Raw genomic sequence first — 15,717 nt, 5'->3', positions numbered from 1 at the left:
CAATAACCGCGGAGCTATTCGAAATCGATTGTGGATCGCGCTCGGAACACTTGTGGAATATTCATTCGAGAATATCGCTTCGCTGCTCGCATGTCGGTACAAAAGATCGTCGGTAATTGCCCCGGTTTGCTTTCCCGAGCGACATCGGCGATTAAATGTCGCTAATACGGGGAAGCCATCGCAACGAACTTAACCGTTCCCTCCACGACATACACTTCACCCTTTGTAGCCGTGGCAATTTATGCAAATCGGATACGATTGTCGGTTCGACAACACGAGAAACGAGAAGACGGATCGGCTGCAATTTGTTATTAACTAAATCAGCGATGCACTCGACAAAGGTCAGAATAAATTGTTCATTTTTTCTTCTCTTTCGCTACTACGAGCGCGCGCATAGTTGAGTGCGCTGTGGAATTGCCTTTTGCATTAAAAAAAGAAAAATATGTAGGACGAATCACCGCGGTGCACGTACCGTCGATGTCTCAATTAAAAAGGGTAACAATAAACGTCTTGTTCAAGCGACAATCCAATTATTCTTGCATTTTATCATCCATTTTGGTGACTGAGAGGAAGCGCACGCGTGACTCTCTCCGCGGGTCGATTTTGGAAAAAATTGCGACGCAATTCAAACGTTACAACCGTACGACGGCACTAATAGACGAGAATTCTACATTTTATAATCAATATTGCTTTCATCATCGTGGAAGATTGTACGGAATCTAAGGCTCGTAAGTTTGAGAGCGGCCGCTGAGAGCGAAATGAATAACAGGGAAAAATATACGTACGTACAAAGTAGTCGCGTTTCGACCCCGCGGAGAAACTTTTCGATGACGCTCAGCTGCCCGAAAATCGAAGCTTTCATTAAAAAGTTACTGGGAACCTGCCCGGGTATACCGCGCTCGCTCGGATGAAATTAATTTGTTTCTTGCCGCAATGCGAGCGATATTATGGGAACTCTGGCGCGAACCGAAGTCATTCCGCAGTTGCGAGACGCCGATTAATAAAAAGCGCTTGCATCAGATCTCTCATATCGACGAATCGATAACCGCGTTTGATTTGCATTAATCATTGCGAGGTAATATACGATTCTGGCCGTAAATTAAGTACATCGGGTTAGATGAACGGGTTACCAACTAGAGTGAACGTTTTTTTGCCGAATATATACGAGAACGTAAAGTCAAAAGTTATAATTCTGGAATAATTCTTCCTCTTCGCTTAAGAACAAACGTTGCTACAATTGACGCAATTTAAAATTATGGAAACTTATTACATTTATCTTCGAGCAAACCTCCAAGACTGAGGATGCAAACCTTTCATTTGTAAAAAAAAAGTGGATTCTTCTTTGACAATAAGAACAAACAGCATTTCGAGTAATGTCAACTATGTTCATAAATCAGAAATGGACATATCTTAAAAGACTTTTGTAAATCTATTCTACATAGATTTCTATACTTGCATAAAACAAAGTTTTAAACAGGATTCGTCAGTGTTACTAATCCCAAATAAAATTTCTGAATTCGTTATAACCATCCCTCTCGAAGAATTTTAACACGAATATGCAAATGCCTCAACATGTGTTCACTTCAAAAGTAACTTCTTCTTGTTGCAAGGGCAAACCTCCGGTGTAACTGACCGGAATTAAAATTCGCTAACCTGCAACGCGCTGATCCCCAAAGGGCTGCACCGCGAAGCGAAATTCTTTACGCCCCTCGCATGAAAAGTGCCTTTCTCACGGGATAAGATCAAACATCACTGTAGGTCGATTTGAATGAAAATTCGCGGAGAGCCAAGACGTTAATCTTTTAAAACTTTTTGTACGTTTCATGGACCGTTTAAAAATGCGAAAATCTTCATGCAAAAGTGAATGTAATTTTCTTGAAAGGAAATAAATGTTATCACAACAGGATTAAAATTCACTAATCGCGTAGCGCAAATAATTGAGGAACTGCTTACAATAATGTAAACCTTTTTTATACATGCATCAATTAAGATATTATAGCAAGAGATTTAAAATTTCCGCATTTGCAACAGTTCTAACACTGAATTATTCGACATTAGAAAATGTGAAATTTAGATTACTGACAATTGAAATTGTAAAGTAAAAGATAAAGAGCGGTACGTTAAATTTACCAGTTTATGCAATAATAAAAAAAAATGTTTCTTGTAATAAGATGTTATACATTTTGCAAGAAAAAAATATATAATGTATTTATAATCATAAAAAGCAGATTAATGAAGAAGTCTTACAAAAATAACCAAATTCACAAAAAGTCTCGAAATATCCGTATTAAAAAAAATCGTTCATATACTTAAAATTTTCTTTATTTTTCACATAATAATTAAACGATTCGTAAAGCTGTTGCGTTAATTGAAAAAAAAACCCGTTCGTCCCGAAATTAACATTTTCTCACGATACCCAGTTGTCGTCGCGATCGATCTGTGAATGAAAAGATTCGCAAACCTGCAACGGTAATCCTGGAGTTTCACACATCTCGAGGGCAATTCGATGATGATGATGCTGTAGCGACGCGTCCGAGAATCATTAATGCCGACATCGCCTGTCTCTTTATTCTCTCTCTCTCTCACCCTTCGTCGAAGACGCACGTGATTCAGCGGATCGAACACGAGTACCGAACACGACCGCACGGACTGAGGGACGCCGGTAAACTGATCGGGTATCCTGATGGTCCTCCTCTGCGGAGGAGACCTCCGGGTGCAGGACGAGGCGCGCAAGCTCGCCGCGAGCGCGAGCGCGAGCGGGAGATCGCGGGAAAGCAAGTTTGGAGAAAGCGAGAGGGAAGAAGTCAGAGGAGGCCGGGCCTGATTTAATCGCAAAGGCAGCAGGACACTTCGGCGCGGGGGTGCGTCGCTTCAAAGGATAAAAAGCTCTGGTAATTTGCACCGGGCCGCGCGAGCCCAGGATGAACGAAGAAAGCATTCCGCACGTTTCTACAAGACAGCCTAGAAACACACAAATGCCAATGCGCGATGTTGAGACAGTCGATGAAGCGTAATGTTATAATGTCAATATAATATTTAATAATATTAGATTTTTTAATATACTCTATAAATACTAAACATACATGCACATATATACAATCTATGGATAACTTAAAAGTTAATTTACTGCAAAATTAAATTTTTAAAACAATTAAAAAAGTAGATCTATATATTCAGATTCAAAGCTTACATCAATATCATATGACATTTAGCTTACTAACTGAGAATCCGAGATTGATTTAAGAGGAAAATCGTTTTAGGTCAGAAACATTTAATCATGCATTTATATTTCGTATCAATCAATTCGAATCGATATTAATATTTGAATCGAAATATTACAATCCTATATTTTGTATCGAAAAAGGGCATGAATAGCTCTATATTATTATGGTGTCGTTAGCATTTTAAACCGTAGCTTTTGGATCCGAACGCATTATCGACTTTGTATTTCGCCCTTGGGCGTTCGTGCCACGTCGCTGTTATCGAGATCTTTTGAGGTTCCGAAAAAGTTTGTACGTCGTTTTGTTGATCGATGAACGCGCGGCGGCTTTTATATTCGGAAGCAAAAGACGCGGTCGTTGATATCAAGAGACACGGTAGTGTCTCGCGCCAAGTACACGCGGAGCGAGACCGACCGTGACTCTTTTACGCGACGCGACGGGTTGCGAGTACCCGAGATGTTGAGATCTCGATAACGAGTGAACGGATCAAGTTCTAAGTAGGCTTGATCGATAGCTTGGGGTCCAATTAGGGGGGGGTTTCTCTCATAATATTCCGCTACGTGCCTTACGAGCGGAGATATTGCGACGCAAAGTCCAAATGTGAAAATTTATTTTTAAGATACTTTCTTCTACGTCAACCGCTCGCATTCATTATAACATACATGTAACAAACAGAGAACGTCACTTTCACTTTTTCGCCGCTGGCGGCGCAGGTATCGCCAGTTTCGATATCGCGCGCGTATTTCAAAATTAGGTCGATAAACTTATCGGTCAGGAGGAAGATTTCTATTTAAGTAAAAATTAGGTATATATATAATAAATATTGAGTCAACGGAAAAGTAGGTTCTCTATGCTTGGCAGAAAGTGCCGCTAGGGAATTTTTAAGTCGATTCTTATGAATCAAGCTTGAATTTGATGTCTATGTATCCCAGGTTGCCGATGACAAGGTCCAGATAGTGCGCTTTATAGTTTTCGGTGTCCAAGTGTAATAATACGTTGAATTCGATGTCTACGTGTCCCAGGTTGCCGATGACGAGGTCCACATAGTGCGCTCCGTAGTTTTTGGTGTCTACGTGTATTAATATCTTGAATTCGATGTCCACGTGTCCCAGGTTGCCGATGACGAGGTCCACATAGTGCGCTCCGTAGTTTTCGGTGTCTACGTGTATTAATACCTTGAATTCGATGTCCACGTGTCCCAGGTTGCCGATGACGAGGTCCACACAGTGCGCTTCGTAGTTTTCGGTGTCCAGGTGTAATAATACGTTGAATTCGATGTCCACGTGTCCCAGGTTGCAGATGACGAGGTCCACACAGTGCGCTTCGTAGTTTTCGGTGTCCAGGTGTAATCGTACGTTGAATTCGATGTCGAAGAGTGCCGGGTTGCCGATGACGAGGTCCACATAGTGCGCTCCGTAGTTTTCGGTGTGTACGTGTATTAATACCTTGAATTCGATGTCCACGTGTCCCAGGTTGCCGATGACGAGGTCCACACAGTGCGCTTCGTAGTTTTCGGTGTCCAGGTGTAATAATACGTTGAATTCGATGTCCACGTGTCCCAGGTTGCCGATGACGAGGTCCACACAGTGCGCTTCGTAGTTTTCGGTGTCCAGGTGTAATAATACGTTGAATTCGATGTCCACGTGTCCCAGGTTGCCGATGACGAGGTCCACACAGTGCGCTTCGTAGTTTTCGGTGTCCAGGTGTAATCGTACGTTGAATTTGATGTCTAGGTGTCCCAGGTTGCCGATGACGAGGTCCACATAGTGCGCTCCGTAGTTTTCGGTGTGTACGTGTATTAATACCTTGAATTCGATGTCCACGTGTCTTAGGTTGCCGATGACGAGGTCCACATAGTGCGCTCCGTAGTTTTCGGTGTCTACGTGTATTAATACCTTGAATTCGATGTCCACGTGTCCCAGGTTGCCGATGACGAGGTCCACACAGTGCGCTTCGTAGTTTTCGGTGTCCAGGTGTAATAATACGTTGAATTCGATGTCCACGTGTCCCAGGTTGCCGATGACGGAATCCAGATAATGCGCTTCATAGTTTTTGGTGTCCAGGTGTAATCGTACGTTGAATGCGATGTCTAGGTGTCCCAGGTTGCCGATGACAAGGCCCACATAGTGCGCTCCGTAGTTTTCGGTGTCTACGTGTATTAATACCTTGAATTCAATGTTCACGTGTCCCAGGTTGCCGATGACAAGATCCAGATAGTGCGCTTCATAGTTTTCGGTGTCCAGGTGTAATAATACCTCGAATTTGATGTTCACGTGTCCCAGGTTGCCGATGACGAGATCCAGATAATGCGCTTCATAGTTTTCGGTGTCCAGGTGTAATTGTACGTTGAATTCGATGTCTAGGTGTCCCAGGTTGCCGATGACAAAATCCACATAGTGCGCTCCGTAGTTTTCGGTGTCTACGTGTATTAATATTTTGAATTCGATGTCCACGTATCCCAGGTTGCCGATGACGGGATCCAGATAGTGCGCTTCATAGTTTCCGGTGTCCAGGTGTAATCGTACGTTGAATTTGATGTCTACGTGTCCCAGGTTGCCGATGACGAGGTCCACATAGTGCGCTCCGTAGTTTTCGGTGTCTACGTGTATTAATACCTTGAATTCGATGTCCACGTGTCCCAGGTTGCTGATGACGAAGTCCACACAGTGCGTTTCGTAGTTTTCGGTGTCCAGGTGTAATAATACGTTGAATTCGATGTCCACGTGTCCCAGGTTGCCGATGACGAGGTCCACACAGTGCGCTTCGTAGTTTTCGGTGTCCAGGTGTAATCATACGTTGAATTCGATGTCTAGGTGTCCCAGGTTGCCGATGACGAGGTCCACATAGTGCGCTCCGTAGTTTTCGGTGTGTACGTGTATTAATACCTTGAATTCGATGTCCACGTGTCCCAGGTTGCCGATGACGAGGTCCAGATAATGCGCTTCATAGTTTTCGGTGTCCAGGTGTAATTGTACGTTGAATTCGATGTCTAGGTGTCCCAGGTTGCCGATGACAAGATCCACATAGTGCGCTCCGTAGTTTTCGGTGTCTACGTGTATTAATATTTTGAATTCGATGTCCACGTATCCCAGGTTGCCGATGACGGGATCCAGATAGTGCGCTTCATAGTTTCCGGTGTCCAGGTGTAATCGTACGTTGAATTTGATGTCTACGTGTCCCAGGTTGCCGATGACGAGGTCCACATAGTGCGCTTCGTAGTTTTCGGTGTCCAGGTGTAATAATATGTTGAATTCAATGTTTAGGTGTCCCAGGTTGCCGATGACAAGGTCCACATATTGCGCTCCGTAGTTTTCGGTGTCTACGTGTATTAATACCTTGAAATTGATGTCTAGGTGTCCCAGGTTGCTGATGACGAGGTCCACATAATGCGCTTCATAGTTTTTGGTGTCTAGGTGTATTAATAACTTTAAATCTGAATGGGTGCGTTCAGCCGATACTCCGCTAGCCTAGCAATCGTGAGCAGTTGCTCGTTTTTGCTCGTTTCTTCTCTTTTTAATCCAGTAAGTCAAAAAAGAGGAAACGAGCGAAAACGAGCGACTGCTCACGATTGCTAGGCTAGCAAAGTATCGGCTGAACACACCCAATGTAGGACACGTAGATATCGAATTCGAGGTATTAATACATGTAGACACCGAAAACTACGAAGCGCACTATGTGGACCTCGTCATCGGCAACTTGGAACACGTGGCCATCAAGTTCAAGGTATTAATACACCTGGACACCGAAAACTATAGAGCGCGCTATGTGGACCTCGTCATCAGCAACCTGGGACACCTAAACATTGAATTCAAGCTTGATTCATAAAAATCGACTTAAAATTTCCCTAGCGGCAGAATTAAAATTATGTCATGACATAATAAAAATCGCTGAATTAAAATTATGTCTAGACATAATAAAAATTGGACAAAAATTATGTTTAGACATAATAAAAATTGGATGAATTAAAATTATGTCTGACGTAAAAATAATTATCAAAAATATCGATACCTGAAGATATCGGTACATATACAGTTGCGAACAACATTCAGTAAGACACGCAAATAAAAATAAATAAAGAATTTTACAGTTAACGACTTATTAACATTAATCATGCTTTATTGCGATTATGTTTTATGTTGAAATTGAAAAATATATACAAGGTGTACAATTAAAAGGGTTACAGATTATTATTTTTAAAAAACTGAGCAAAATATTAAATTGTTGTTTTCTTTAGAAATAATAGTCCGTAACACTTTTAGCTTCATACCTTGTATTATATACGGTTTATGAAATTTTAAGATATATTGTTTATAAGATTAAGTTGCGTAACACTACAAAAAGGCGTGATATCCGTACAAAATTACCTTTTTAAAAAAAAGGTAAAAAAAGGCGCCAAGTACACGTATAGTAGTGTATATGTTGTTACCTAAAAAAAAAAAGAAAGTGGTAGTATTATACCTCGAAAAAACCTAAGTAACAAGTGGTAGATCTTTATATCTCGAAAAATCTCGAAAAAATCTAAGCAGTAGTATTTTTATTTCCGAAAAATTATAACCCAAGTGATACACGTCACAAAATTATGTTACCTTATCAAAAAGAAGAGTCGCGCTTCAAGTGATCTATTACAATTACAAAAAAGAAATGATATCTCTTTAAGTTAGAGCGCCAATTACAGAGAGAACATGTATATTGCCTCAAAAAATAATTGTTGCACTACATTGAAAAATCTTTACATTGTGTCAATTAGAAAAGAATGTATAATAACAATTTTAAAAGATTAAAAAATTTTATTTAAATTTAACAAGGGAATACAAGATATTTAAATACAAAGTTATTTACATGTGTATTTTTTAATGGCCACAAAGAATTACAGAAGTAACAGTACAAAATAAAAATATTTTATTAAAATACATAAATTTTTCTTGTAAAAAAACTTGGCGCTGCTAGACCTTTTAAATAAATAAAAACAACAATAAATAAAAATAATTCAGAGAAGAATACAATGGGAGTAATATTAAATGATTATCAGCGTGGATGTGGGAGTGAGTGATATGGGTGTGCGTGACTACGCGGACGGCGGATAATGCGGCTTATAATTAAGTATAGAATAAGTTTATTTATTTATTTAAAATTTCGAGGTCTAGCAGCGCCAAGTTTTTTTACAAGAAAAATTTATGTATTTTAATAAAATATTTTTATTTTGTACTGTTACTTCTGTAATTCTTTGTGGCCATTAAAAAATACACATGTAAATAACTTTGTATTTAAATATCTTGTATTCCCTTGTTAAATTTAAATAAAATTTTTTAATCTTTTAAAATTGTTATTATACATTCTTTTCTAATTGACACAATGTAAAGATTTTTCAATGTAGTGCAACAATTATTTTTTGAGGCAATATACATGTTCTCTCTGTAATTGGCGCTCTAACTTAAAGAGATATCATTTCTTTTTTGTAATTGTAATAGATCACTTGAAGCGCGACTCTTCTTTTTGATAAGGTAACATAATTTTGTGACGTGTATCACTTGGGTTATAATTTTTCGGAAATAAAAATACTACTGCTTAGATTTTTTCGAGATTTTTCGAGATATAAAGATCTACCACTTGTTACTTAGGTTTTTTCGAGGTATAATACTACCACTTTCTTTTTTTTTTTAGGTAACAACATATACACTACTATACGTGTACTTGGCGCCTTTTTTTACCTTTTTTTTAAAAAGGTAATTTTGTACGGATTAACTTCACGAGGAACTTTTTAATTTTTGTTCGATTGATATCGCTGTGCTCTCGTACAGTTTGTTGAAAGGTGAATAAAAGATAAAATGAGTAATGATGCCACGGTGAATGCAACAGTGAAAATATTCTGACAACAAAAGCCTAAAATAAAAATCCTAACAAAATCTAAAAATATTAAACAGCAAATTATAATCGTCGTGTATCTATAATGTAATAGATATTTAAAAGATTTGACAAGTTAGGGTATTTTTTGCAGGTCTTGTGTTATTCGAAAGAGCGTATTATAAAAGCGTGTGTTCACTTTTACCAATAATTCACTTCAAAATTTCACTAATTTAGGTATTCGTTGTTTATTAAAGATTAGGAAATGAGAAAGAACTTTTCCAGTTAAGGAGTCAGCAATGATGAGAAGTTTCGGAAGCTCTACGGCCTGTGACAATTGAGGAATTACTTTAGTATGCTATTATACTGCTCGATATGTCTTCACAAGAAATGATTTAACTTTATCCTGTAGCATGAGTTTGTCTATGCAATAGCTTATTTATAGCTTGCAGATATATATATATATATATATATATATATATATATGTATAATCCTTTCCTTGTAATAGTTAAAAACAATATTTTTATTTAAAACAATGTCTGGTCATTATTTTAATAATTCCATCATGAACGCATCAATTAAAAGAATATCAAGTTGATTTATGTCTAGCCAAAAATCTATAAATAAAAAAGTTTTAAAATAAAATCTATTCGATAAATTTAGCAGATGAGATTTTATGGTAGATGTCAAAATTAATTGCGATCTCATCATTTCAAAAACCTTATGACATTTATTGCCAAGGACAAGGCTCTGACTAACTTGCAAAAAGCTTTAGCCGTCGCTCGTTGTTTATTAAAAACAATTGTTATGAACAAAAAAGTTTAAGAAATATAATAGTTTGTGTCAGTGCTGAAGGAAATAATTTGCTATGTGTGTATAGACAGTACACATTAGGCTACACACATATCAGTGAATTACTTCCCTTAGCATTGACACAAACTGTTATATATTTCTCAGTTACATTTGTTAATAAATTTGTAATAAACAACGAGAGACGGCGAGAAACTTTTTGCAAGTTAGTCAGAGCCTGGTTCTTAACAAAATATATGTCAAGGTGATTGAAATCGGTCTTGATGTCGCCCTTAATCTTGACATTTACCCACACATACACACACATACGCACACACAATTTTATAGATTAATCCTTTACAGAAATTTAATGGGACATTGAAGAATCGATTTTGAAAAATCTAGTAGATTTATTACACTGTTCAATAAAAAATGCACAAGAACGAGAATAATCATTTCTCGTAATTTTTTAGATGCTGAATACGATCCTGTTTATGAAAATCGAACAGTTTTTAATTCTAATCGACACAACAAATTCTTTTTAAAGGCTAAAGGTCTTAATAACATATTATACTTAGTTTTGATTGTAATAAAACTTATCCAATACGTCACATATCGTATAATTATAATACCAAAATATATTATCGTAGTTATAATGTCAAAATACACTAAAATAGCTCTTTTGACAACTTTAATTGCAAATTTCTCAAACTTGTGACCTGATAAAGTAATTTGATAAACGGGACTATATTCAGAGTCTAATAAACTACGAGAAACGATTATTCTCGTTCTAAAAAAAGTATGTTTTCCTTGAATACCGTTATTAATACAATCACAACAAGAATAGCAGAATATCTTGTATAAAAAACGTCACTGCACATGGTAGCGTTGCAGTGTCAAAGTGTTATTTAAAAAATATTTTATACCATCAGTATTTTCTTGACACGAAACGTCATTCGCGTTCTCGCACGTTCTCGATCTGCCCATTGATTTTGCAATTCAAATAATTTCAACATCTATAGTCAATAACGGTGCCGCGTCATCGCACGCATTCTCCGTTTATTTGATCGAGACAATAGCCCATGACCAATCTAAGAAATAAACTGGATCGCGAGGAACAAAAGTAGATACAGAGAACGAAGGTCGAAGTACGATAATTGAATCGACCTTTATCGCTATGATGCTGAGAGCATTGTTCTCCGGTATCTTCTATTGGATAGTGAGATTTGGTGCGTTTCCATGATTACCGTCACGGTAGAGCAAAGGTATCAAAGGCATCCTCGTTCGAGGGGATGCGACGTCAACGGCGTTTTACATTTCCTCCTGAGCATTGCACGTACATTTGTGATGCTCGTTGAATTTATGACATACTTTACGACAAGCCTTCGTAGAATACGTCGGCTCCGATGGGAAAATCGCTATTCACTGATTTATCATTTCAGTCATAACTGATGAACAAAATTGCGTATCTTGGTACTTAAAAATACGTCAAGACATACGATGAATATTATTGCGAGGGACATTATTCACGAAAATGTCAAGTACATGTGCGTTGCATTAAAGAAAAGATCTCAGTGATGACTTATATTGATCTGCATATGGATGTGAGAAAATCGCGAATGTTATAAGAAATAAAACTAAGAATCTTATAATTTTGATACAAAAACCCATATAAGAGAGAATACTTGCCGCCCGTTCTACCATCCCCCTTTTTGCCGACATCGAAATTAACTCCACTATTATTTAAAGGCGTTCGACAGGATAACGTACGTGATCTATAAAAAAAAGTGTGAACTCGCGTTTACTGGGGAAAATCGCCTCGCCTTGGCTCGTGGGATCGAGTATAGATCGGACGACGGGTTAAGTGAAAAATGAATTCATGGCAGGAGGATAAGAAGAGAGGGATGAGAGAGACTAAATGAAAAATGAAACAAAGCCAAATTGGCTCGTCTCGAAAATCTACGGGCGGTGCAAATAAACAAGAAGAGGACTCATCTCAAAGAGCCGTACGCTACCTTGACGGTATCCCATCCGGTTCAGGCGAAGTCCGGAACAATAAGTTTCGGACATGATATCTTCATGTTCCTTCGAGAAACTCTGATTATCCAAAAAGTCGTAATCGCGTTAACGCGTCAGCTAAGGACAGTGTCGTTGCTTTTTGAGAATTAATAGATAGTCGCGCTTTCAAAGATATATCTCTTTTGAAAGTGAGAAGAGTATAGAAGAGGCGAATCTACTCCTTAAGGATACGTCTTATAAAGAAGCAGCTACGTTCCTGAAGAAGCTCCATAATTATCACGATCTTACGAAAACCGGGAAAAATCGCTACTGGAACAACTTGATTTTCCCTAATGATTAGCCTTAAAACGCAATAAGATCTTTATTCTAAGAAAATGCGCAAGCGTTGGTCTGCTTTTATCACGCTAATAATGCAGTGAATTCAATATTGTTGAGAACAATGCACGGAAAGAACAGTTTTGCTGAAGTATATCTAAAAATTTCGCTAGATACAAATCTGAATATACTATTGTTGGACGATCAAAATAATTATGTAGAACACTCAAACTGATTGCTAAAATGTCGAAATTTTTTACAGCATTATCATCATACTTCATCAGTGACTTAATTACTATAAATATTTTGATAATGCAACAAAATTATTTTCAGATCTGTATCTTATAGTTAAATTTTTAGATACTTCAAAACCATTCTCTCCACGTTTTCGTTTCATTATGTATAATCAATTCTTGTGTATTCCAAAATTCGCCTTTGGTGGAATATGATTTTTTACTTTTACTTTTACGTCCTTGTTTACTTGTATGTTAAATCACTTTCAATCTCAGGGGAATACATAAATATATTTGCCATTGGAAAGGATTAAATGGCTTTCAATTTTACTTGGTAATATTTCGCCGGAGACTTCGGAAAATTATAACTTTGCGGTGATAATTACGGCAAATAACGGCAAATTATGTTTGTGTTGCGGTCATAAATTGCTAATAAACCATACGAATTTGGTATTAATAATCTCTCTCGAGTACGATGATGAGTGAATCGGTTGATTATTTTGGTGTTTTGCAATTAATAAATAATAGCTGTTTATAGTCGCACATTTAATCTATTATAGAAAACGACGTCTCTGCAAATCGCTATTTATGCATGTACTATTATTACAAAATATATGCTTTCGCGTATTATCGTATCTATGCGAACGATTTAAGTTATTACGTGCAATGCCTGACATTTTTTGATGCACTGGAATTTTTTATTATATAAACAGCAACATTATATACACATCTCAGGCTACAAGAAGATAGACAAAATAAAATATATTAAGTTTCAAATATATGGGACGCGTGAAAAATGAAATAAATTAAAACTATTAAAAATTATTGTTTTAGTAATAGTTTCAATAATAGGAAACTACTTAAAGAAGAAATATATGATTATTCTCTAATTTGTTATTTATTTGCTGCAGCTATAAAGTGCATATTATATTATTGTATTATTACACTATCATTAAGCGCATATCATTATTGTATAACGAAATGTGATCAAATGTATTATTATATATAACTGGACACACTACTATAATGTCAACTAAAATCTTTTACGCGCTTTTTAACCATGTATCACTTAGCATTATTCTTGGATATTGAATTTCCAAAGCTATGTATAAAAGGTTTTAAAAGAAAAAGAAGATAGTAGTTAATTAATTCCGATTTTTTGTCGTTTATTGCACGTTTAATTCATCAATTTATCATCAGAGTTGATCCATTACTAAATCAAGTTATACAAAATGCTGCAAGAATAGCATTTCATTATATAGGAAGACACTCGTATAGAAAATATTTAAATAAATGATTTTGATGATAAATTTAAATCAGAATTTATATAATATATTTTTATGTAGAGTTTTATTGAAACTTTATCCATTATTGCTCGATTATTGGCCTTTTCTTTACCAATTGTTATTAAAACTTTGTTTAGATAAAGAGAGAGATAAACAAGATAACTGCAGAAATATCTTTTTATCAACTCAAAGTAATTTTTTTGGACAAAAATTTGATTTTTTTTCCATTTTTTGAATTTGTTATGGTTTTTTAATTTTTTATTTCGAATATCTTTGCAAGTAAAAGAGACAGAGAGAAGGAGAGAGTCGTAAATTGAGATTCTCTTAAAGTTTGCATAAAATTAATTGCGAGATAAAATTTTGTTGAAGTTTAATTCGCGGAAATCCTTTATCCAAAAGTTTATCCAAGCATTTAAAACACTACACTGTTAAAATATACTTGGATACTTATTTAAGACGTCCCGGTGTTGTTCTTTTTTATGATTTTATACATTATAAAAAGTAAAAAAGAATTAAAGAAAGTATTAAATTACAAGATACAATATATATAAATATTGTATCGTCATTGTCCAGTTAAAGAGAGCAATTTTCTTTGAGAATACTTGACGAAAATTATGATGCGATAAGAGAAATCCTTGTCAATGGATCTTGCAAAGCAGCAGCGAGAATTACTTTTTGGTGGATCACGAGAATAATAGGTTTGCATGTCATTAGACGAGTTAAATACTGGTGGCAACCTAATTAACTTGTCTCGATACTGCGTCATGTTTCGTTCGCCGCTATTGTTTCGTGTGTGTAATTATCCGAATGCGCAGTGCTTGTTCTGTGTATATCGCTGGATCGCGAATTAATTCCGGAATATCGTTAAAGGGTGAGTTTTGCAATATTAAAATAACAAAATGTATGATCCAACGATCGCATTGATATTTTCCAATTTATTTTCCGATATCTGTTGATTTATGCAAATATCTCTTGATTCGTATGTATAATTAAAGTATCATATTTTGTTCTACTTTTTCTTCTTTTTTGATGGACTGTTAGGAACGTTATATTACTTCACAGTAGTGTAAGAAGCATAACTTACAATCTCGCAGTAACGTGTAAGAAATAAGACGCATATAATTTTATATATTTACACAATAATATGTTTCCATCAGTACAGATTGAAATAAATTAGATAAGAGCAGAGAGAGAAAGAGAGCGCACGAAGAATTGTTAAAATTTGTAGAATACAATTCCTTATTTCTTTTCTTGCAGCTTTTTTTCAAGTATATTTTTATGCAACTGACTACGTGATTTTTTTAAATTGAAGACTATAACGCAAATAATGGTAATCAATATATAAATGCGTTTAACAAATCCACAAATGTAAACGTCGCTTTTCATATGACGTTGATATTTTGTCTTTCGATTCCGGATGACGTACAGGTATGAAACAGAGAGAATTGGCAGTAAATTAAATTATCATCCTCCTGATACTGGGTCGCTGGTAGATAGTAATAGCCGCGGATAAATTACGAAGCTACGATCGCGGCACCGGATTATGTGATTATGCAAAACGTACCGCGCGATATCGGAAAATACGCGACGAAATTCTCCATATGCTTCTTCTTCGCGTCAGAAATATTTTACTAGCAATTTACATTTTGTTCGGACGTATATTATTTATATATATTGCTACATTTACATACTCTTAAATCTACATAAATTATGATCATCATTTACTGTGAACTTTACTGTATCGGCACTCGAATTCCAAAGTTTAGTTACCAAGATATATTGTCTTCAAACTTGGCGTTTAATCGAATTTGCACAATCGAGAGATTAATAAAAAAATATAACCGCGTGTATAGAATTATTCGCAGGATAATTTTTTTGATGCAATTGAAAAATATATTCCAATAATACGCCGAATTATAACAAATATTTGTTAAAATAAAATCTGAAGATTTGTCACGGCACAGTAACAAAGAACAATTATTTATAGAAACGCGAGAAGAAAAAATCGATTG

At 36.2% G+C, this 15,717-nt stretch overlaps 1 protein-coding gene across 4 annotated transcripts in view; it reads right to left on the bottom strand.

Annotated features, from left to right (window-relative positions):
- The window catches only part of LOC143897341 (lachesin), a 156,039-nt gene that overhangs the window by 72,260 nt on the left and 68,062 nt on the right, over nt 1-15,717 (bottom strand). Inside the window, exon 1 of one of the 4 annotated variants that reach the window (XM_077405941.1) lies at nt 2,462-2,887. The exons of the other annotated variants lie outside the window; for them this stretch is intronic. The gene's annotated coding sequence lies outside the window, so the exon portion shown is untranslated. Of the gene's footprint in view, nt 1-2,461; nt 2,888-15,717 lie in introns of those variants that run through there. 4 annotated transcript variants of the gene reach the window in all.

This window comes from Temnothorax americanus, unplaced genomic scaffold, assembly GCF_048541705.1.
Source record: "Temnothorax americanus isolate GAGA-0224 unplaced genomic scaffold, ASM4854170v1 Scaffold20, whole genome shotgun sequence".
In the NCBI taxonomy this organism is placed as follows: Eukaryota; Metazoa; Arthropoda; class Insecta; order Hymenoptera; family Formicidae; genus Temnothorax; species Temnothorax americanus.
This window is presented reverse-complemented; position numbering and strand designations above follow the sequence as displayed.